General features: G+C 39.6%; 1 long non-coding RNA gene across 1 annotated transcript; it reads right to left on the bottom strand.

The window, feature by feature from the left end:
* LOC111472176 lies at positions 1-22,278 on the bottom strand. The gene is made up of 3 exons (XR_002715369.1): positions 21,594-22,278; positions 9,757-9,759; positions 1-12 (listed from the first exon to the last, which is right to left on the bottom strand). It is a non-coding gene; the product is annotated as an uncharacterized LOC111472176 (long non-coding RNA).
* Between the last annotated feature and the right edge of the window lie 2,179 nt (positions 22,279-24,457).

Genomic DNA, 24,457 nt, shown 5'->3' with positions numbered 1-24,457 from the left:
AAATAGTTCATACTTACGCAAACTAGGGTAGACTTATTTATTTGTAAGTGAACTCGAACTAAAAACCCACTTTGTTGTCAATAACTTCCCTTCTAGACTTTGTGGCCATCTACCAATATTTTTCTTTTTATTTTTAGGGCATTTTTTAATCATTCCGCATTGGACAAGACTTCTCTAGAGTTGAATTTGGGACTTATGGGCTCAATCTTAAGAACGAAGAAATGAACTATTGAGTAAGACCTGAACCTTTCCTTCATGAAATACTCTCATTATTGAAATTGACATACTCGATCTTAAGGTTTATGGTGATTGCAACATTTTCATAAAGGACTTAGAATTGAAACACAGTGGATTGATTGATCAAATTTGAATTTCAAATGTCGGCTTTGAGACCCAAAAAAGAGAGTTTAATCCTAAAAGTTTCCTCTCATTTCTTGTTAATAAGGTATAATTTTGGGCTCTTAGCGTTCATAACAAAGAGTGTGAAATCATAGTGAACTGAGGGCTAGAACGTGCAAATGGAAAAAAGTTTTAGTCACCGAAGTTCGGGGTAAGTTTGGTTAACCCCATGATTTTGCGCCTCAATTTCTCTTTTCTTAGTTAATGTTAATTGCTGAGATTGGTACCGACATGTTCAAGTTCAAGATATTTTGAAGTTTGGTGAAGGAACCAATTTCAATCGAGGCCTAGAATGTGTTGATTGATGGGTATCGTTCTATCTAAGCCTTCCCCACACGCATGTCGGAATGGTCACAAGGTAGAAGATGGTCATGTGGTTGGTTCAACTGAACTAACCATTAATGGTTGATCTAAACCCCATCCTTTAAACTCTTTAATGTTTTTGTTCCACTGTCATTGAGCCATTGAAGCTTGTAAGGTTTATGATGGTGTTGGGTTGGAATTAGCAACCTTTTGATCCGCATGGTACTTACGACATTGGTGCAGCTTCTGCTATCAATTACAAGACTACAAAAAGTCCCCTTGACTAAACACCTTGTGTGAAATAGGTTGTCTCTTTGATCATCAACATCGTTCTCTGTAACTTGAGTTTTAAGAAGTCTTCTAGTAACAAGTACCAAATGACTCCCATCTTCCAGTTACTCCTCATTCTCCTGGATTTCTTGATGATCATGACTCTCTTGTTATGACAATCACGACTAAGATGACCAATTCCTTGACATTTCCAACATTTTATGTCTCTATTTGTTTCTCGAATCTCCTTGTATTCCTCTGCTTTTTCTTTACCCTTGGAGGTCTCAGCTTTGTTCTTTTTGTCAAGATCATACTTGCCTCTAACTTTGAAATCTATCTTTTCAATATTTGTATTCTTTTTCCTAAGTGTTGAAAGTAGTAGACTTTGAAATACCATACCTCTTGGACTTCTCCTTCTCCCAAGCTAGTTGCCCTTCGATTTTGACAGCAAGGTGTAACAATTCTTGCATATCAAAGTACGCTTGCCTATCCACTTGATGAGCAAGTTGTCGGATTAACCCACCAAGGAATCTAGCAAGTTAATTATGAAGTATCAACAAAATAAAACAAGAAATGAACAAACAAATAAGAGACACAAAGATATTTTTGGATAGAATTGCATACTGAAAAAATTAAAAAAAAAAAATTCCAAAAGAAAGAACATGAAGATTTTAAGAACGATCTAAATCTCCTTTTTACAAAATTCGGAAAATTTAAAAGTTATCTTCAAGTGTAGATTATGAGAGGAAAAAAATTATCAAACACAACGGTTCTAGATTTAGATGGATTAAGAAAAGGATGTGAATCAAAGTTTATTTGATCTTCAAATAAACATGCAAATGGTAAAAAAAATGATAAAATTCGTTTATAATCACAATCGTAAGAACAAATATGATAAGAATTTTTTTTTTCAAGATCTCAATGTGATCTGTAGAAGAAAATGAGAACAAAATGAAGAGTTGATGAATAATGGGGAAATGACAGCAAGAAAATAAATGGATAGATTTAAAGAAAAGATAAACAATAGCAGAAATGAAAGATAAAATCAATTCTAGAGTCGGCCACAAATATGTAAACCTAGGCTCTGATACCAAATCGATAAGGCAACCCTAATCCTCAGCCCAACGATCCAAGCTTTTGTTGAAGCAAGAACCCTTAAATCAAAGTAACTACCACCTCCTTATACGAAATTTGGATCAACCAATAGATAATGCTAGAATTAGATTACCTCTTATGATCGAAAATCTAGAAGCAAGATTTGGAAACCTTGTTCTAAATTGAGTCACTCCACAATCGAACTTGATCAAGGCTTGGTTGAATGACTCGGGTGCAATTCTATCACAAGAATTGCTTGAAACTTAGAAATGAAAAATATGATGCTCGAATTTGTAAGGAAACGTCTCAATTTGAGATTTGAATTACATTCTTCCACGAATCTGAATTTTACATAACATATTATGGGTATTTATAGTATCCCGACAAAAGACGTTTGTGGACAACATTTATTCCCGATCCCCTTTAATCTCCACAAAAGAATAAGTCAAATTAGCCATTTGACTTTTACATAATTTATGAAATTAAAAATAGTTCTTTGAATCAAATGTTGATGTGCTTAAGTTGGTTTGAAATCAATTGAGCTCTCTGCGCGTAGGTTTGAATTCTATTGTTGACATTTTAAAGTTTTCCAACTTTAACCGTGTAAATATTCAATTGTCCTTTTGTCCTTCGTCAATCGTATCAGCTTCTAATTCTAGAAATGATGGTTGAACCGAGCCGATCCATTTTTTAGATGAAGAATGAATGTTTGTTGAATCTTCTTCGCCTTGGATCGTGTAATAAGTCCAGTTGGAACATTTGAAACACTGTGATTCTTATCAATAGAAATATACATGTCTAGGACCTTGAATCACAATTTACAGGGTACACTGAAACACTGTGATTCTTATCAATAGAAATATACGGTGCTAAGGATCTAATCCTTACAGGGTACACTAACTCAGATTTTCAGACCGATATAGATTCGAGGAAATCGACATCAGGATCTGTCTTCACTCTGAACGGAGAAGCATAAAGCAAGGTTGCATTGCTGATTCCACCATGGAGGCTGAGTATGTTGCTGCTTGTGAATCAACAAAAGAATCTGTATGGCTTAGGAAGTTCTTAACTGATTTGGAACGACGAATCAACAAAAGAATCTGTATGGCTTAGGAAGTTCTTAACTGATTTGGAAGTCGTTCCAGATATGCATCTTCCCATCACTCTTTATTGTGATAACAGTAGAGCAGTTGCAAATTCAAAAGAACCAAGAAGCCATAAGCAAGGAAAACATATTGAGCGCAAATATCATCTCATAAGGGAGATTGTGCAACGAGCAGATGTGATCGTCACACAGATAGCTTTAGAGCACATAATTGCTGATCCATTTACAAAGCCCCTCAAGGCTAAAGTGTTTGAAGGGCACCTAGTGAGTCTAGGACTACAAATTATGTAATCTAGGGCAAGTGGGAGAAAAGACATGAGTATGTGATGACCTAGTTTATTGTATTTATGTCTTTCTCTCTACTCAACGTTATAAAACCCCACTAGAGTTTTAGTCCAAGTGGGAGTTTGTTGGGTTTTATGTCCTAAAACTCATAGTTTGTAAACAAAAACATATTCTATTTTCAATAAAGTTATTATTGTTGTTTATTCAATAAAGATTGTTATTGAATAGTAAAATTTACGAACATTAATCTAAATCCAATAAATTAAGAACACTCTAGCTATAGTGTGATTACTTGAACTATTTGTAGAGACGTAAGAGTTGATCAAGTTCAAGTATATAGTCAAAATGATCTATAGTATAAGGATAAGGCTGAGTACCTTATTCTGGAGACACTATGGATGCGGCCCACTTCTGTATATGATATAAACAATGTGATCACTAAAATTGTACATGTGGAGACATGTGAGTGGGGGTGTCCTATGCAATGAGTATTGCATAAGATCAGACCATGAAGAAAATCACTCTCACTTTATAATGTCGTTTACTGTTGAGACTGATTTTCTTTTCATTCGATGACCTAGGTAACTCGATCTTAATCTTGAGCTAACCATGAACTCTTGTTTATTCGAAATTATCCTTAAATTTGCTTGGGTGAGAGTGACTCAAGTTCGCCGACTCAATAGGCCTCCCATTTCAGGGGTAAGACTGGGTAAATGGCTGGGGACGTGGGGTGCAACATGGAATTCACTCCTACCCACTTTTAGGGATAGAAGAGAGGTAGTTCCCTTAAGTACTGACTCCAGTTCTTGAACAAGGGGCCCCACCCTCTCATGGGCCTAAGAGGGATTCGGTTTACTGGTTGGACCACAAACCAATTGTTCATTAGAGGATCAGTGAGATATAAGAAACAAGAAGTAACTTCAAGGGTAAAATAGTAAATTGACCCAGCTCTAGTTACGAACAACCTGTGAAGGATCGACTTACTAATCATGGTTATATCAAATGGACAGAAATATATCTATAGTGAGGGGAGTGCAACTACTAGGTTATAGTGGAATGTCCTAGTAGTTAACGAATGTTGGTTAACAAGGTTAATGAGTTTAACCGGTTAATCTTGGATCCTTGAAGCCCATGATCTATAGGTCCATTAGGTCCCTCTACTAGCTCATATCGGACTAAACCATAAAACAGTGTGACGAGTGAGTTCGAAGTGTTTGAATTCAAATTAGGGAGAATGCGCTACATATATACGATACATTTAACTGCATTTTTGTTTTATTTACGAATTAAATAAAAAGAGAGAATCTGAGATATTTAAATAAGATTTAATATCTTAATCAAATATGTGTCGGAATTAATTGGGATAGGCATTTGAATTAATATTAAATATTAATTAAATAGTTTAATTAATCATTTAATATTACTTTAATTTGAAATTAATAATTCAAATTGATTGTTGAATCAAAATGAAGAAAGTCAAAATGTTGACTTCATTTAATGAAAAAAACCATGTTAGTGGAATTTTGAGGTGTCAAAATTTAGTTTAACCAAACTTGCATGTTTGCCAAATAAACCCCACAAATTTGAGTGGAATTTTGAGTGTTAAAATTTGGTGATCTCAAATTTGCATGAACATGCAAACATAACTCTATAAATAGGGTGATCATAATACATGAAACTTGCTTCTTCTTGGTGAAAAACCTTGAGAAAAACCTCTCACAAACACTCTCTTCATATATACAAAATCTCTCCTAAGTTTAAGTCACTCACCGGTTTCCACAATCTCGTTCTAAGGCCGATGGATAATGGAGAAGACACTAGTGGTGGTTCGAAACGGGTTCGTGAGGAAAAAGGAATTTTAATTACAAAAGGTTAGTATTCAAACTCATTAAGTTTTAATACTTATGAACATGCTAGTTATTTACTATTATTGATGTTCTAAAAGTGCCTAAGATCCAAATTGCTTCCGCATGTGTTATATTAACACCATCAGGGTCCTCGACACAGGAGCGACAAACCATATGACCGGGGTCAAGTCTGCATGAGGAGCCAATTCAACTGAAGAAGAAGCGAGTGATCGCTTAGATCGGTGAGAGGGACGAGCAGCAAGAGCCACCAGCGATGGGTCCTCGACACAGGGGTGACAAAACATATGACCGAGGCCAAGTCTGCATTCTCCAAGCTCGACTTCAGGATTTACGGGACGGTTAAGTTCGACGATGGCTACGTCGTTGAGATCGAAGGACGTGGCACCATCCTGTTCATCGGCAAGGGAGGTGAGCACTACAAGCTGACCGCGTCTACTTCATCCCGAAGCTCAAGGCAGATTTATGGTTAACATTGACCTCAACGTACATAAGACCTTAACTCTTTTGGCTTTTTGACGCTTGAAAGCAAATAGGTACTTTAGGACTCGCAATTTTGGGTTTTTGATGCTTTGGCTCGAAAGGCATGAAGGTCCACCGTTTGTGGGCATTCAGATTCTCGATAGACCACCTTATATATGAAGCTGGATGAGGACCATTGATTGTAGTTGTTCTGGCTGTGAAGTCCTTGTCATGGACTTCTACCAATATTTTTGGAGAATTCATAGTCTCCTCCTACTGCTTCAAGTCTCCCATGGTTGGGATTTATGCCCTAAAGATTTATAATTAATTATTTAATAATTCATTTATTCGTAATTTTATATTATCGCTGGTATGGAAAATCCAAGATGTCACGACACGAATTTTGAGACTTCGAAAGTTGGATCGAAAGTAAAAAGACGAAAGCGAAAACAAATAAAAATATAAGTAAAATAAAATAAAATAAAATAAGAAAATGCAGTAAAATTAAAATCAAATTAAGTTAAACAATACCACTTTAACATAACATTACAAGACTTTAAATTTATTACAATGGGGAAAATGGATTTTGATACAACTAAAAAATGAAAAAGACAAGACTGAAAAACGGGAAGAAGGACTGAAGTTCCATAACGACCCCCTCTCTGACTGCATAGCTCTCGAACGCTCCTCCACCTTGACTTATAACCTGCAAACACCTAAAAAAGAAAAGAAAACCGAGTGAATTTATAAATATACCTAGTAAGTATCCTGCTTGTAGGAACAACTTACGTAGAGTAACTAATCTTCGATCTCTACCAATTGATTAGCCCGGGACTTACCCAGTTGTTTTGCAGCAGACATGTTTGTATACTACGATTCAAGGAGCAAACTTTGCTCTAATACCGCTTATCACAATCACATTCTTGTGGAGCGGAATAAAGATTTTGCTACACATATTCTAAATTGATGAACAAGTCAACAGTATGAAAATTGTAAGTCGTAGACAATTCGGACGTTTGATCGAGCCTTGGTCATGTTTGAAAGAAAGTGTTTTAGAAAATGTAAGCGAAGAATTGATAGAATCTTCTAATTTTTTATTTTTTATTTTTTGGAAGAAAACAATGTTATAGACTAAAAGAAAATAAGCAACAACTACACCTTTTAAAGCTTATAACCCGAAGAGTTGATGACTAGTTTCATCACCCTATAGTACATTTTGGATTATTTTAGCCCTAGAGGGTGTAGACATGATTTGGTTGACAGGTTATGTCCCCGTACTTACACAACAAGAATAGATATGTGGCTCCACATCCCCCGCTCAGGAATGAGTTTCTACGGCCCAGGAGTCCTGTTCAGAAGACCCCTAAGCTATCACCACTAGGTTTGGGCACCTATCACACTTCCCTATCCGGATTTTCCAAGCTCAATGATCTCCGTACTAGAGCTCTGTCTCGATGGTACGGTATCGGAGGAGAGAGGGAAGTGGAGGTTCTGATGACACTATCTATACTGCTCAACTCTAACGGGCTGCCTATGGTTACCATGGTGACCTATTATTCTTTCTAGGGTGGAACTTGGTGGCTTAGACTTGAATGCATGTATCTCTAGGATTCTCGTGTCTAGTCTCACAAACCTATCGGGTTTGGAATTCTGGGCTTTGGATCCGCCGGTAATCTTTTCGCGGGTCTAATTACATGATATTCTATAGGTCTCCCAATCTAGGGTCTCATCTATCCTACTTAGTCACAAGCACCCTAATCTAAGCTCATAATTTCTTCCTATTCATCAAGAAAGATAACACAAGCAATAATCATGCATAAGAATTAACACGCTGTAGTTCATGCAATATGAACAAACATGCTCAACGGGAAGATAACGTCCATCTTTTCTTGGAGAGCAGATTTCACAAGTTTCCCATCCTCCTCATGCATACATACTTTATCAAAATCTCAATCAAACAGATTTAATAAACATTTCCTATCTAGCTTTCCTTATTCATTTCATTTTCGCAGTTTCCATACTAATATACTAGGTTCAGCTAGCTAAGTTAATGGGTGGTAGCATGCATGCTGGTTCCTAGCGGTTCCTACAAGTATTGCTTGTAGGAATCCAAATGGCTACTTACATGGTTGACGCGTTCTTTCCAAAGGTCGAATTATTTGCCGGAAAAGGTTTCAAAAATTCTAGAATTTCCTTGAGAGGTTCTAATTCACATAAAAATAGGATTAGAGTTGAAATCGGGGCAGAAAAAAAAGAAAATGTTGGTCGAATGGAGGGAAAACGGTCACTCACGTGCTCTGGAGGGTGTATTTCGCGCGCGTGTTCATGCGCGACTTCCGCGCAGTCGCTGGCCAGCGGCCTGTTCAGGCCGGTTCGAGTGGTTCGGACTCAGGCCTACCCAGTTGCACGCGCCTGATGTGCTTCTCCAGCCCGCGGTCACCACGTGTTGCCCGTCGGTCCTACAACGCTCCTCTGTACGTCGGCCAACACGTGGCGGCGATGCCTCCTCTCTCCTTCTACGTTTTTTTCAAATTTTCCAGAAACATGAGTTTTGGCGTTTTCAATCCATTTTCTTCCGATTTTTATATCTTCCAATTCGTAATCCAAATCAATAAGTTCTCTTTATGAATATTGTAGATCTCATATTCTATTTTTACAATATATTTTTCTTGTATTTTTTTGATAATCACAGGTCTTATTATTTGAGTTCGAATTTGGGGAAAAACATGAGTTCTTATCGAAAATAACGTTTTCTTGAAACTCCGATTTTCATCCAGAAACTTCAAGAGATCTGTGTGAATCTTATTTTAGTTACATACCTCAAAATTTTTAGATCTAACGCTCAAGAAACTCCTGAAGTCTAGATAAAATCAAAACAAGAAGTTTGGAACTTTACTTTGTCCGTTCTCGAATTTTCTTGTCGGAATGAGTGAATCCACCACCCAAACTCCTTTTCCAGCACTGAAAGAAGTATTGCTTCCAAGTTTCTTGCCTTGGATTCAATCTCCAATGGCGGTTTGTCTTCTCTGTTCTTCCTCTCTCCCAAACCCTAACTTCTTCTCCTTTCTCCTTTCTCTCTCTCTCTTTTTTTCTTTTCTTTCTCTTTCTTCCTGGAGCCCAAACAATTAGACGCCTTAGGTAAGGTAGGGGCAAAATGACCCTTTTTCCCCTATGTTGTTATTTTTATTTTTTTATTTATTTATCTAAAAATATGGGTATTACAATTCTCCCCACCTTAGGAACTTTCATCCTCAAAAGTTTATCCTCCCCGGAAGAGTTCGGGGTAAGACCTCCTTGTGTCATCCACACATTCCTAGGTGGCTTCGTTGTCCTGATGGTTTTCCCATAAGACCTTGGCTAATGGAATCTCCCTTTTCGTGGTTTCCTCACATCACCTGCCATTATCCCTATGGATTTTTCTTCATACGTTAGATCCTCTTGAAGGGGAAGTGTCTCGTGATCGATGATGTGAGTAGGATTCGGGGTGTAATTTCTCAACAACGATACATGGAGTACGTTGTGCACTACGGCGAGCGTGGATGGTAATGCTATTCTGTATGCCATGGGCCCTACCCTTTCTAGGATTTCAAAGGGACCCACGAACCTCAGGCTCAACTTGCCCTTCTTTCCAAACCTTAACACTTCTCTCATTGGGCAACTATTGAAAAGACGTGATCACCCACTGCAAACTCGAGGTCTTTCTTACGAGAGTCTGCATAACTCTTTTTCCGACTTTGTGCAGAGAGTATCCTTTGTCTAATTTTATGTACTGCTGCGTTGGTAGTCTGTACCAACTTTGACCCCAACAACTATTTCTTGCCTACCCTCTCCCAGAATATAGGAGTTCTACACCTCCACTCATATAGAGCTTCGAATGGTGTCATTTGAATAGTTGCCTGGTAACTATTGTTGTAGGCAAATTCCATAAGGGCCAAGTGCTCATCCCAGCAACCTGCAAAGTCTGTAACACACGCCCTCAACATATCTCTAGGGTTTGATTAAGTCTTTCGGTTTGACTATCTGTCTGAGGATGGAATGCAGTACTGAACTTGAGTTGTGTTCCCAACGCCTTCTGTAACCATTTCCAAGAGTCAGAAGTAAACTTAGCATCCCTATCAGACACAAAGGACACTGGTACGCCGTGCAGACGGACTACCTCCTTGATGTGCAATTGGGCCCATTGGTTCACTCGATAAGTGGCTTTATCTGGGATAGAGTGGACTACTTTAGTCAATTTATCTTCAATGGCCCAGATGACGTTGAAGTCTCATCGGGCCTTCGGTAGGCCCGAGATGAAATCCATACTTATTTCCTCTCATTTCCACACTGGAATATTCAGCAGTTGCAACAACCCTACTTGTCATTGTTTCGGGGCCTTTACATACTGACAGATAAAACACCGACCCACGTACTCAACTACGTCCTTCTTCATTCCTAGCCACCAATAACTACACTTTAATTCCTGATACGTTTTAGTACTACCAGGGTGAAATGTGTAGGACGTGTTGTGTGCCTTAGTCATCATTTCCTGTAGAATCTTCTCATCTCAAGGTACTCATAATCGATCCTACCACATCAAGTCCATCTTCAGAAGAAACTGAGTATCCCTCTGGTCTCTCAGTTTCCTGCTGACCCCAGATCTTACTGAGGTGCGTATCAGCTCTCTGAGCTTCGATGTTATGTCTCTTGAGGGTGGGTTGGACTGAAAGTTTGCACTAGTTGAGCGGTTGCACCTCTAACCAAGACCTCTATACCAGCCCTCTATATCCCATCCTATAGATACCTTTGTCTCATGATCAGGGCAGATGTGTGGGTTGTCTTTCTGCTCAAGGCATCCACCACTACATTGGCTTTTCTTGGTTGGTAAAGTATTTCAATATCGTAGTTCTTAACTAGTTCTAACTACCTCTGCTATCTCATGTCCAACCCTTTCTATGTAAACATATGCTAAGGCTCTTGTGGTCAACATACACCTGAACTCTCTTGCCATACAGGTAGTGACGCCAGATTCTCAATGCATACACCACGGCTGCTAGCTCCAAACCATGGGTGGGGTAGTTGCGCTCATACTCTTTCATTTGTTTAGAGACATAGGCTATCACTTTGCCCTTTTGCATGAGTACACACCCTAACTCTTTTCCTGAGGAGTCGCTGTAAACCACAAGTCCACCTTACCCATCAGGCACTATAAGTACAGGTGTAGTGCCCAACCTCGTTCTCAATTTCAGAAAACTCTATTCACACTCTAGTGTCCAGACAAAGAGTTTCCCTTCTTGGTCAATTGTGTCACACTGCTGAGGTCTTAGGAAATCTTGTACAAACCTTTTATAAAAGCCTGCTAGACCGAGAGCACTCCTTACTTCAGTGACAGTGGTTGGTCTAAACCATTTCAAAATTACTTCAATCTTAACGGGATCCACCTTATCCCCTACTTGGATACTTTGTGGCCAAGAAAGGCCACCTCCTACAGCCAGAATTCGCACTTCGTGAATTTAGCATACAACTGGTGGGTTCTCAGTTGAGTTAAAATATTCCTCAGGTGTTCCTCATGCTCTACCTCAGACTTAAAACACACTAGAATGTCGTCAATGAAAAAATCATGAAGATGTCTAGGAATTCCTTAAACTCTCTGCTCGTCAGTTCCATAAACACTACAGAAGCGTTAATTAAATCAAAAGTCATAACTATGAACTCATAATGTCCATTGCGGCTTCTATGTCTTCCCCTTAGGTTCTTATCTAGTGATATCCCGACCTTGTCGAGATGGTTTTTACTACTTCTCCAAAATAGCCTTGTAGTTTCATCTCATTTAGCCAACTTTCTTCTTAGTGAGATGCCTTGTTACGTGACTCGCTTAAGTACTAATACCCATATGAGCTAAGTACAGGCTCTTTTTGGGAGTAAGGGTTCTTACATGAGTTCTCTACATTCACCTAGGTTAACCCCTGTAGTATCTTTTATGCTGAGCTAGTCACATTTACTCTCGTAGTGATATCTGACCACTGGCTTTTTCAAGCATGTGAACCTTTCAAGTTCTTGCACAGGATCCTAGGGAACTCTCTGAAAACTCTTGTTTGGTAGCTAGCCTCCCTCAAACTTTGAGGATACTGCATCTAGTGTCTTCTCTGAGACATGTCATGTCTCTACTAGTCTTACCTGTTTACAAGTCTTCATCTCACTATCCTTTCGGTAGTTTCCAAAATTACGTTGTTTGGAAGTTCTACCTCTACCTGAGAATGCTTCACAAGTTTAGCATTACACTCGTGTATGAAACTCGAGTTCTACTCTTTGTAGTCCGGATCACCTACACAAGGGTTGGTTCTTATTGACGCCCATCTGGACTTTCTTCCTTCAGACGGTAAAGGCATGGCCATAGCTTGACCTCTTTTCTTGCTGTTCTCAACCCTGAGGTTTACTAACTACCTTGATAGTTCCACGTCCTTCACCTTGTGAGCATACATGCCCTGACCAAAGGATAGGTTATAACACAATTTTATGGTCCAAATAACCACGTGCTGCTTTTGGACTTGGTCCTCTCCACCAAGGTCCAAAGCAACTTGTCATCCATTAGGTGATCCTTTAGTAGGAATATCCTACACCCCATGACTCATTAGTGGCATAAAAACGCACCATCTCACTTATGGAAGTCCTTAAACCTCAACTTATATCGTGAAGACTCCAACCAACCTTGAAGCCGTGGCCTCCATAGCTTCATTCTCTCTGTTGGTGAATCTTATCTCTCGACTACCAACTTAACCAAACTCACTCATGAAAATGGTTTGCTTGAGGGGTGCTTAATTCCTACAATGGCTGCCCTTACTTGTAAGGATGATGTTGTCTGGGTCTACTATGTGATTTGCAACAAGACAGCCCTATACTTTCTAGGCCTACTACGTGGCCTCCACGGAGGCATGCTTGACGTCTAGAATTAAGGTCATGGGAGGCTGGGTCAAAGGTATATCATCTCATATTGGGCCTTAAAAGTCTCATGTATATTTCTATAGGTTGGACATCGCACACTCTGCGGAGTCACCTTTCTGTCTTCCTAAGGCCAGTAAACTAAAACATGACCCCCCTCGGCATCCTCACAATAAATCGAATCTAGCATCAACATATAGAGGGAATATTCACTTTTAACACCCTAAGGCATTAACCCAAAAGATACATCAAGTTCTTATTGGCGTTACATCATATCATAACCTACTAAACAAGGTTAGACTGCATACCTGGTCGCGGCGAGGCATGTCGTCGAGCTGAGTCACATAGGTGTCCAACTCTCTATCCTTGGAAAAAGTCTACATAATAAAAAATCGACTACTCTGATACCGATCTGTCATGACCCGACTTTCGAGGCTTTGAAAGACCGAATCGTGACTAAAAAGACGAAATCGAAAATAAATAAAAATAAAAAGAAAATAAAATAGAAGGTAAAAATCGAGCAAAATTTAAAACAATAAAAGGAAATCAAGGACACCAAAATTAAATATAAAATTAAAGTCAAATGTTAAAAATAGGAATTACAAATATAAAATGAAATACAGAAGACTCTAAATATGAAAACGGACAAAAGACTCTAAAAGATCAACAAGCGACTGACGCTCCAGAACGACACCCCTTTGTGAGAGTCCAGCTCTCGAACACCTCCCCGTATCGAGTGGTACTTGAAAAAAATGGGGAGAATGGGGTGAGTATAAAAATATACTCAGTAAGCAACCTACTTGTAGGCTCTTTTCGCATCCTTATCTTAGTAGGTATCCACGGTCTTATCTCTGGGTTCTAATGAGTATGAATCACGCTACAACTCTCTTTTCTGTATCTTAGGAGGCTTGCCCATCTTATGCAGTGAAATGATCAGTGTCATGAGGTGAGGCGCGACCTCATAAGTAAATCTGAGGGGATCATATGGCTGGATCTGAATACGTGACTCTTTCTAAACATCATCCGTGGAGGTTAGCTGACGACCCTCACACGGGATCATACATCCACTAAATTAGGGGTGCGACCCACTGTGTGCTGGTCAGCTATTGAGTCATCCTATGGGCTCCACCTTTTCCAACCCAATCGGTTTTCCCCTTGGCCAATATAGTCTCTCTCATTTTCTTCCCAATCGACCTTCATCCTTCATATAAACCCTAACCTAAACCTATCAACCTTTTGCAGAGATTTACCTTCGGAATTTGGGTGCCGCACTGGCCTATTCGTCAACCAAGTTGCCGCCGCCCTTCCTGCCAAAATTGGCTTCTTCGCCCGATGAGGCGACTCTTCCGACTGCCCTTCTCGCCAAAATTGGCTCCTTCGCCCAATGTGGCGACTCTTCCGGCTTCAACAATGTCTTTGTCCCTTGCTTTAGGTTTCCCCTTCTACTTCTTGGGGTTAGAAATATTCTCACCAGAGCCAAGACAGCATTGTCGCTAAGCGACAATCCCTCTTCATGGGTTAGACATATTCTCGCCGAAGCCAAGGCAGCATCGGCGCTGAGCGGCGATCCCTCTGCAAATTTTTGATGGGCAAGAACTGGGTTGTTAGCATCTTCATGAAAAGTGTTTCTCAACCTCTTTGAATTTTTCAGATTCAAGCTTCACGTTCGTTTAAATCCGACGCTTAGCTTGCGGTGGGGTGTTAAGGATATTTAGTAATAAATTATAGTTTACCATATATATTATATTTGATATTTTATTATAAGGCAAATATAGGTATCTTTCCATTTATTGTTATTTCCATTTATTACTATTTCCATATTCTTGTAATTTATTTGATTATAAATAAGATAACTTTCACACCATTTAGGTGTGGTGGATTAATCAAACATTCACACTTATGCATGTTGATTTCTTGTGTTATCTTTTTTGATGAATAGGAAGAAATTACGAGCTTAGATTAGGGTGCTTGTGCCTAAGTAGGCTAGATGAGACCCTAGATTGGGGGACCTCCAGAATACCGTGCAATTAGACCCGCGAAATGATTACCGGCAGATCCAGAGCCCAGAATTCCAAACCCGATAGGTTTGTGAGACCATGCACGAGAATCCTAGAGATACATGAATTCAAGTATAAGCCACCAAGTTCCATCCTAAAAAGAATAATAGGTCACCATGGTAACTGTAGGTAGCTCGTTAGAGTTGAGCAGTGTAGATAGTGTCATCAGAACCTCCACTTCCCTCTCTCCTCTGATACGATAGGGAAGTGTGACAGGTCCCCAGACCTAGAGGTAATAGCTAAGGGGTCTTCTGAACAGGACTCTTGGGCTGTAGAGACCCGTCCCTGAGCGGGGGACGTGGAGCCTCATAGGATGACTCAGTAGCTGACCGGCACACAGGGGGTCACACCCTGTTTAGTGGATGTATGGTCTCGTGTGAGGGTCGTCAGCTAACCTCCACAGATGATGTTCAGAGAGAGTCACGTATTCAGATCCAGCCATACGATCCCCTCAGATTTACTTATGAGGTCGCACCAAACCTCAGGAAACTGATCATTTTACTACTTAAGATGGGCAAGCCTTCTAAGATACAGAAAAGAGAGTTGCATCTTATATTACTCTCCTTAGAAACCCAAGAAAGACCGTGGTTACCTACCAAGATAAGGATGCGAAAAGAGCCTATAAGTAGGCTGCTTACTGAGTATTTTTATACTCATTTCTTTCTAATCTTTTTTTTCAGGTGAGTGAGGCCATGGATCGAGGCGGGAATACATGTTGAATCTTAATGCCACAAACGAGTGTCCTGGGGCGTCTAGAAGTCTGTGCATAATTTTGTTTAGATATGTCATGCATTGTTTTGTAAACCGTTTACATACACTTCATACTTGAACACCTTTTTTCGGATTTCAAACCTTTTACATAATTGCTAAAGTTTTTGTAATCTCGTCTTCTCTATTTGCTTTTACACGATTTCATTGCATAGTCTGTTGGTCCAACCCTTGATTTCGAGATTTAAATTTTTGGCTGTGACAATACGGTATCGAAGGAGAGAGTGAAGTGGAGGTTCTAATGACACTATCTACACTGCTCAACTCTAGCGGGCTATCTACAGGTACTGTGGTGACCTATTATTCTTTCTAGGGTGGAACTTGGTGGCTTAGACTTGGATTCATGTATCTCTAGGATTCTCGTGCCTGGTCTCACAAACCTATGGGGTTTGGAATTCTAGGCTCTAGATCCGCCAGTAATCCTTTTGCGGGTCTAATTGCACGGTATTCTAGAGGTCCCCCAATCTAGGGTCTCATCTAGCCTACTTAATCACAAGCACCCTAATCTAAGCTCATAATTTTTCCTATTCATCAAGAAAGATAACACAAGCAATCATCATGCATAGAGTTAACACGCAGCAGTTCATGCAATATTAACAAACATGTTCAACGGGAAGATAACGTCCATCTTTACTTGGAGCGTAGATTCCAAATGGTTACTTATATGGTTGATGCGTTCCTTCCTAAGCTTGAATTATTTGCAGGAAAAGGTTCCAAAAATTATGGAATTTCCTTGATAGGTCCTAATTCACATAAAAATAGGATTAGAGTTGAAATCGGGGTGAAAAACAAGCAAACGGAGGTCGAACGGAGGGAAAACGGTCACTCACGCGCCTACACGCGGGCTGATGCACTCTGGAGGGTGTACTATGTGCGACTTTCTATGCGCGCGTGTCCACGCGCGACTTCCGCGCAGTCGTTGGCCAACGGCCAATTCGGGCCAGTTCAAGTTGTTCGAACTCAGGCTGACTAGGTTGCGCGCGCCTGATGCACTTCTCCAACCCGCAGTCGCCACGTGTCACTCGTTGGTCCTGCTGTGCTCCTCCGTACGCCGGCCAACACATGGCTGCGATGCCCCCACTCTCCTCTTGCGTTTTTTCCAAATTTTCCAGAAACGTGAGTTTTGGCATTTTCAATCCATTTTCTTTCGATTTTTATATCTTCCAATCCGTAATCCGAATCAACAAGTTCTCTTCACAAATATTGTAGATCTCATATTCTATTTCTACAATATATTTTTCTTGTATTTTTTTTTTGGTAATCACAGGTCATAATATTTAAGTTCGAATTTGGGAAAAAACACGAGTTCTTACCGAAAATAACGTTTTCTTGAAACTCCGATTTTCGTCCAGAAACTTCAAGAGACCTATGTGAATCTAACTTTAGTTACATACCTCAAAAACTCCAAATCTAATGCTCAAGAAACTCCTCATGTCTAGATAAAATCGAAACAAGAAGTTTGGAACCTTACTTTGTTCGTTCTCGGATTTTCTTACCGGAATAAGTGAATCCACCACCCAAACTCCTTTTCCCGCACCGAGAGAAGTATTACTTCGAATTTTCTTGCCTTGGATTCGATCTCCAATGGCGGTTTGTCTTCTCTGCTCTTCCTCTCTCCCAAACCCGAACTTCTTCTCCTTTATCCTTTCTCTCTCTCTCTCTTTTTTTCTTTTCTTTCTCTTTCTTTTTGGAGCCCAAACAACTAGACCCCTTAGGTAAGGTAGGGGCAAAATGACCCTTTTGCCCCTATATTGTTATTTTTATTTTTTATTTATTTATCTAAAAATTCGGGTATTATAATTTTAGACTCGTGTGGTCGGTAAAAATTTGAGTTCTCTCTGTACAGGTAGTGTTGCCAAATTTTCAGCATGAACATTCCAGCGGTCAACTCCAGGTCGTGGGTATGGTAATTCTTTTTGTATTCTTTTAGTTGACGGGACACGTATGCAAAAACATTACCGTGTTGCAATAACACACATCCTAGTCCCTTCTTGGACGTGTCACTATAGATTACATACCCTTATGAGCTCTCGGATACTGTGAGTACCGAGGCGGTTACCAATCACTCTTTTAAGTTCTAGAAGCTTTCCTCACAAGCATCGTTCCATATAAATGGTACCCCTTTTGTCATTAACTGTGTCAAAGGTGAGGTTATTCTAGCGAAGTCTTGCACGAACCTTCGATAGTATCCAACTAGTCCCAAGAAACTCTGTACTGATGTTATCGTAGTTGGTCGTTCCTACTTTGTGACCGCTTTGACCTTAGTAGGATCTATGGATACTCCGTCCTTTGTCACCACGTATCCTAGGAAAGAGACATGTCATAACCAAAATTCACACTTTGAGAACTTGGCATATAACATGTTCTCTCTTAGGGTGGCTAGGACTTTTCAAAGGTGTTCCTAGTGTTCTAGGTTTGTTTTCGAGTAGGCTAGGATGTCATCAATGAGCACAATCACAAAAGTTTCTAGACAGTCCTTGAACACTCGGTTCATTAACTCCATTAACACAGCTGGAGCATCGGTGAGGCCAAATGACATCACCACGAACTTTGGTACATCTTTTTCTTTACTCTTTATTTAATGGTAACCTAACCGCAGATCTATCCTAGAAAATATTGTTGCCTCTTTGAGTTGATCGAATAAGTCTTCTATTCTAGGCAGAGGGTATTGTTCTTTATGGTTCTCTAATTTAACTCTCTGTAATCGATACACAAATGCATCGATCCATCTTTCTTCTAAACAAACAACACTGGCGTACCCCAGGGGAATATGCTAGGTTGAATGAACCCTTTATCCCATAAGTCTTGTAATTACGCCTTGAGTTCCTTCAATTCTGCTAGTGCCATGCGATAGGTGATGGTGTTAATATAACACATGCGGAAGCAATTTGGATCTTAGGCACTTTTAGAACATCAATTATAGTAAATAACTAGCATGTTCATAAGTATTAAAATTTAATGAGTTTGAATACTAACCTTTTGTAGTTCAAATTTCTTTTTCCTCACGAACCGGTTTCGAACCACCAATAGTGTCTTCTCCACTATCCTCCGGCCTTAGAACGGGATTGTGGAATCCGGTGAGTGACTAAACTTGGGAGGGATTTTGTATATATGAAGAGAGTGTTTGTGAGAGGTTTTTCTCAAGGGTTTTCACCAAGAAGAAGACCTTCATGTTTTATAATCACTCTATATATAGAGTCATGTTTGCATGTTCATGAAAATTTGAGATCACAAAATTTTGACAGTCCATATTCCACTCAAATGTTTGGGATTATGTGGCAAGCATGCATGCTTGTTAACCAAATTTTGACACTCAAAATTCCACTCAAATTGGTGAGGTTTATTTGGCAAGCATGCAAGGTTGGTTAAACCAAATTTTGACACCTCAAAATTCCACTAACATGGATTTTTCTATTAAATGAAGTCAACATTTTGACTTTCTTCATTTTGATTCAACAATCAATTTGAATTATTAATTTCAAATTAAAGTAATATTAAATGATTAATTAAACTATTTAATTAATATTTAATATTAATTCAAATGCCAATCCCAATTAATTCCATCACATATTTGATTATGATATTTAAATCTTATTTAAATATCTCATATTCTCTCTTTTTGTTTAATTAGTAAATAAAACAAATATGCGATTAAATATATCGTATATATGTATTGCATTCTCCCTAATTTGAATTCGAACACTTCGAACTCACTCGTCACATTGTTCTATGGTTCAGTCCGATATGAGCTAGCAGAGGGACCTGATGGATCTATAGATCATGGGCTCCAATGATCCAAAATTAACCGGTTAAACTCATTAACCTTGTTAACCAACATTCATTAACTACTAGGACATTCCACTATAGCCTAGTAGTTGCACTCCCCTCACTATAGATATATTTCTGTCCATTTGATATAACCATGATTAGTAAGTCGAACCTTCACAGGTTGTTCGTAACTAAAGCTGGGTTAAATTACTATTTTACCCCTGAAGTTACTTCTTGTTTCTTATGTCTCACTAATCCTCTAATGAACAATTGGTTTGTGGTCCAACCAGTAAACCGAATCCCTCTCAGGCCAATGAGAGGGTGGGGCCCCTTGTTCAAGACTTGGAGTCAGTACTTAAGGGAACTACCTCTCTTCTATCCCTAAAAGTGGGTAGGAGTGAATTCCATCTTGCACCCCACGTTCCCAGCCATTTACCCAGTCTTACCCCTAAAATGGGAGGCCTATTGAGTCGGCGAACTTAAACCACTCTCACCCATGCAAATCTAAGGATAATTCCGAATAAACAGAAGTTCATGGTTAGCTCAAGATTAAGATCGAGTTACCTAGATCATCGAATGAAAAGAAAATCAGTTTCAACAGTAAACGACATTATAAAGTGTGAGTGATTTTCTTCATGGTCCGATCTTATGCAATACTCATTGCATAGGACGCCCCCACTCACATGTCTCCACATGTACAATTTTAGTGATCACATTGTTTATATAATATACAAAAGTGGGCCGCATCCTTAGTGTCCCAGAATAAGGTACTCAGCCTTATCCTTATACTATAGATCATTTTGAATATATACTTGAACTTGATCAACTCTTATGTCTCTACATATAGTCCAAGTATAGTATTATGTCTTTACATATAGTTCAAGTAATCATACTATAGCCAGAGTGTTCTTAGTTTATTGGATTTAGATGAATGATCATAAAGTTCACTTTACTGAATAATAATTTTTACTGAATAAACAACCCTAATAACTTTATTGAAAATAGAATATGTTTTTGTTTACAAAATAGAATAACTTTATAGGCCCATTTTCGGTTCGAGTTAGATGATGAAGTCGACCGCTCAAGAAGAGGTATTCCAGGTAGGTCATCTGAAAACACATCTGGGAACTCGTTTACGATGGACACGTTTTCTAGGGTCTTTTCTTTTCCTTTTACGTCTACGACACATGTTAATATAGTCCAACTGCCTTGTTGAACTAGTCTCTTTGCTTTCATCATCGAGACTACCTTTGAGGTAGTCTCGGTACTTGTGCCTTTAAATTTAAAGCTAGGTCACACCGCTGGTGAGAATATCACTTTTTTTTTTTTTTTTTTTTGCGACAGTCTATACAAGCACAATTTGCAGCTAGTCAATCCATGCCTAGTATTACGTCGAAGTCGGTCATCTTTACTACTATTAGGACTACGTGTAGAGTTTGGTCGGCTACTATTGCTTGGTCATTCTTTACTCTATCCTTAGTTACTATGTCAACCCTCTTAGGGCTGCTTCCCGACCATACATACAGTAAGGGTTCTAATTCAAACCCTGTCTCTAATCTCTCTCGAGGTGGGATCTCTTTAGCCTCACCTCGTCCTCTACCTCTAAAAGGAGGTCGTCCCCTTCCTTGTCTTAGTTTTTCACGTGATCTAGGCAGCATGGTTCTAGAAACCAATATAGCATCTCTTAAGTCTAAGGCCCATTACTTATGAAACTATGTTTGCATCACATGTACTAAGTTCACATCATATTATAAACAAAATCACTCAGCATGCAACACATCATATCATACTCTTAAATAAATACGTGAAATATCACAGCAATTTCAGTAACATTAACATAAAACTGCAGGCAAGTTCAAAAACGTTTCTCTTTTCTCATCTTATGCAAGGCGTACCTGACGGTGACGGGGCATCGACGTTGGGACCATAGAGCGTGCTAAGCCTACATTGTCGGCTAGTCTACAGAAACTAAAACCTAGAGCTCTAATACCAACTGTAACGACACTAAATTTCCACATATCTAGAGTCGCCACTAACGTCTCATGCTTATCTCTAATGCAGAATATAACTCTAAGAATGCTCATGTAACACCCGCTCATCGTTAATGCGATTCACAGGAGCTACCACTAACATCGATAGTAAACTCTAAAAACCAATCATAAATTTCAAAAAATATCCAAAAACATCCACTAAAACATTTAAAACCGGTACTATTTAAAACATAAAACAACTGAAGTAGATTCTTGACAGCGAAAGCATAAGTACACAAAAACAGACACAGATATGGATTCCCAATACCACTGGTCTCGTCCTCGTCCTCGGTTGGCCTGCATCAACTAAATCTGGAAAGAAAAGTTAAATAATTTTGATAAGTAATTAAATTACCCAGTCAGTAGCCAACTTATTTTTCCTGAGTTCATAACTAATCTTTCGAGGTGTTTTTAAGTTTTATTCACCATTGACTCCTAGTTTCTCTTACTAGGGTCATTTGTTCATTAATGAGGTATCTCAGCTACCTCCAGCTTAGGTTACTGACTCTCTCTCGATATGCTTATCTAGAATTTTCGGACTCGTATGTAAGACTCGCTCTCGGTCAAATACAGCCCGTCTACTAATTTCTCTGGCGGCCTATTTATCTCATATACTAACGGTCAGGAGTACTCATGCTCCCTAACTTAGCACATAGAGCATTGGTCAGGAACTTCGCGGGAATTAGTAGACTATCATACTCATATAAATAAGTCATGGCTCAACAACAAAGAAGCATATCCTAGAGTCATAACCTTTCCATTAACATGCATAACGTACTCACATTTATTGCATGCTTTCATACATTTATCATGTTCAACACATAGAACATTCTAGTAATCATTTATAACATGCTTACATCACAGGCAAGCAGTCACAATATATAATAAACATTCAATATCATCAAAGCTCATTTTAACATACTAAGCTCTTAATCATGTAAACAGCGTACTCACGTGTTGTAAACAAGTTAAGAACTAGTTTAAAGAACGACATGCTACTTACCTGATTTCGAACTTCTTTTCCCTTAGATGTACATTTAATAGGGTATGTTAACACAATTCTTTCCAATTAGATCTATATTTCAAAATTTTTAAGATAAGTAAAGACCAATCTTGATAGGACATGTCAAAAGGAGTCAAACGGGACAAATTGGAAGCCGAAATGAGGTCTCACGCGCCCTCACGCACCCTCACACTCTCGGCATGTTTGTCCCACGCGCCAGGAGAACTCCCAATTGCGGCCTCACGTGCCCTGCGTGTAGTGCGTCACGGTCCTAACTTCTTGACCGTGTGGTGTCATGATCTATACACGCTCACGACTAGCCTTAAGGGGAATTAAGCCCCATGTGTATTTTTCGCCCGACTTTGTGGCTTCGTCAGACCTTAGGCGAGGTTTGTCTTCGCCAATCGAACATCGCTTGTGCGGAATCCAAGCTTGTTCAACCACATACGCCGCCTGTGCGTGTATGTTCAATCGTCTGCGACACATCCGACTTGCCTCTACGCTAGGCCAACTCATTCGGCTCGACCTTGCCTTGCCTCTACTCGGGCCAAGGTCTCTCAATATAACGTCGCATCTCATCTTGTCATCTCGATCCCCATCAATAGGGTCCATATGTCTTGGCGCCATCCCGAGTCTCGGGATGTCGTCGGCCATCATAACTCATTCGGTCATGCCATCGAGAATAGGCCCGTGTGTCGTTCATCTCATCAGAACTTCCCGAACATCAATCCATCCGGGTTCTATCGAGGCATAGGCCCTCCCGTGCCCATGCCGAGTCATTTACAGATACTGTCCCGGATAGCGGGTGTATGTAGCATCCTCCAACACGCGGGCTAAGACGCAATGCAAACACACCCGTGCCGTCCGGTCGAACGAGACACTCGTCTCGACACGCTCGCCCATACTGTGACACACATATGTGCCACAGGGCCTAGGGGTGGTGGAGAGCTAACACCATGGTACCCCCTATAGTACATTTTGAGCCATTTTCATTCTACCAGGTGTAGACATGATTTTGGTGAGGTGTCATATGGTGTCGTGCATTGTCCGTCCAATGTCCGATTGACACAAAACTTGGCGAGCATTCATATTTCATATGGACGGACTTAACTCTCGAACCGCATGCCCAAATTCCTTCTGAAATCCTGACTTTTGAGGCTAAGGCCCGGGGCCCTACCTGGCCCTTCAACAAGCCTATCTTGTTCTTCATGTCTATGCTGATGTCTCTATTATGCTTATGTCTCAACATGTCTTCAATACCCACTTTGCGTGGTGGTGTGTTGGATGATGCATCATCCTCCTCGATCGCATCATGGCATTCTTCTATGTTGACCCGCATATGGCCGGATGGGGCGTCTCTTGAGGGACGCCCCTTTGCTTGTCATGGCGTAAGGGTCACAACCTACTCTCTCTTCATACTATGGTTGTGACATAGTGCACGCTCTCCTTCTTCTTCCTTGCGTTTTCTGCAATTTTCCCAACTTTCCTATTAATACCGATTATGTCCCGAAGCCATACTCCACCTCTACAGCCCTTATTTCGTCCCAACTTCCAACGCTGATAGTTTTCACAAGCGTTCCTCTAATCTCAAGCTTGCGCCCCGACAAGGAAATAACCAAACCATGAGTATTTCCGAAAGATTCATCAATTTTAACTCTCCTCCCCTGTTTCCTGTTTTTATTTCTTTTCTGTTCCTCATTTATCCTATTTCTTATTTCATAATTATCATTATTATTATTGTTAATTTCAACCCAAAAACATACCTACCTTAACGTTATTTTATTTTATTTTATTATTTTTTTTTTGGTCATTACAGCCTCATCTTTATTAGCAAAAAAAATTAAAACTTCAAAATACGTTAAAACATTAGAAAACACTACCGGACTTACGTGTTTCAAACATCATGCTCGAGTTCAAAATAAGATAAAAAAATTACAAATTAAATAATTTAAATAAATGAAATGCAAACACCCTATCCTAACCAAGACTAGGACTTTTAAATATGCAACTATCCTATACACACACCATAGTCTCTGATCACGATGCCGCCATCAACCGTACATGGGCGCCTCACCTTTACCAGAAAAACAATATGACCATTTTTTATCATTAATACACTTTTTTACGGT

This window comes from Cucurbita maxima, unplaced genomic scaffold (assembly GCF_002738345.1).
Source record: "Cucurbita maxima cultivar Rimu unplaced genomic scaffold, Cmax_1.0 Cma_Scf00066, whole genome shotgun sequence".
Classification (NCBI taxonomy): Eukaryota; Viridiplantae; Streptophyta; class Magnoliopsida; order Cucurbitales; family Cucurbitaceae; genus Cucurbita; species Cucurbita maxima.
The sequence above is the reverse complement of the archived record's forward strand: the minus strand, read 5'-3'. Positions and strand labels throughout refer to the sequence as shown.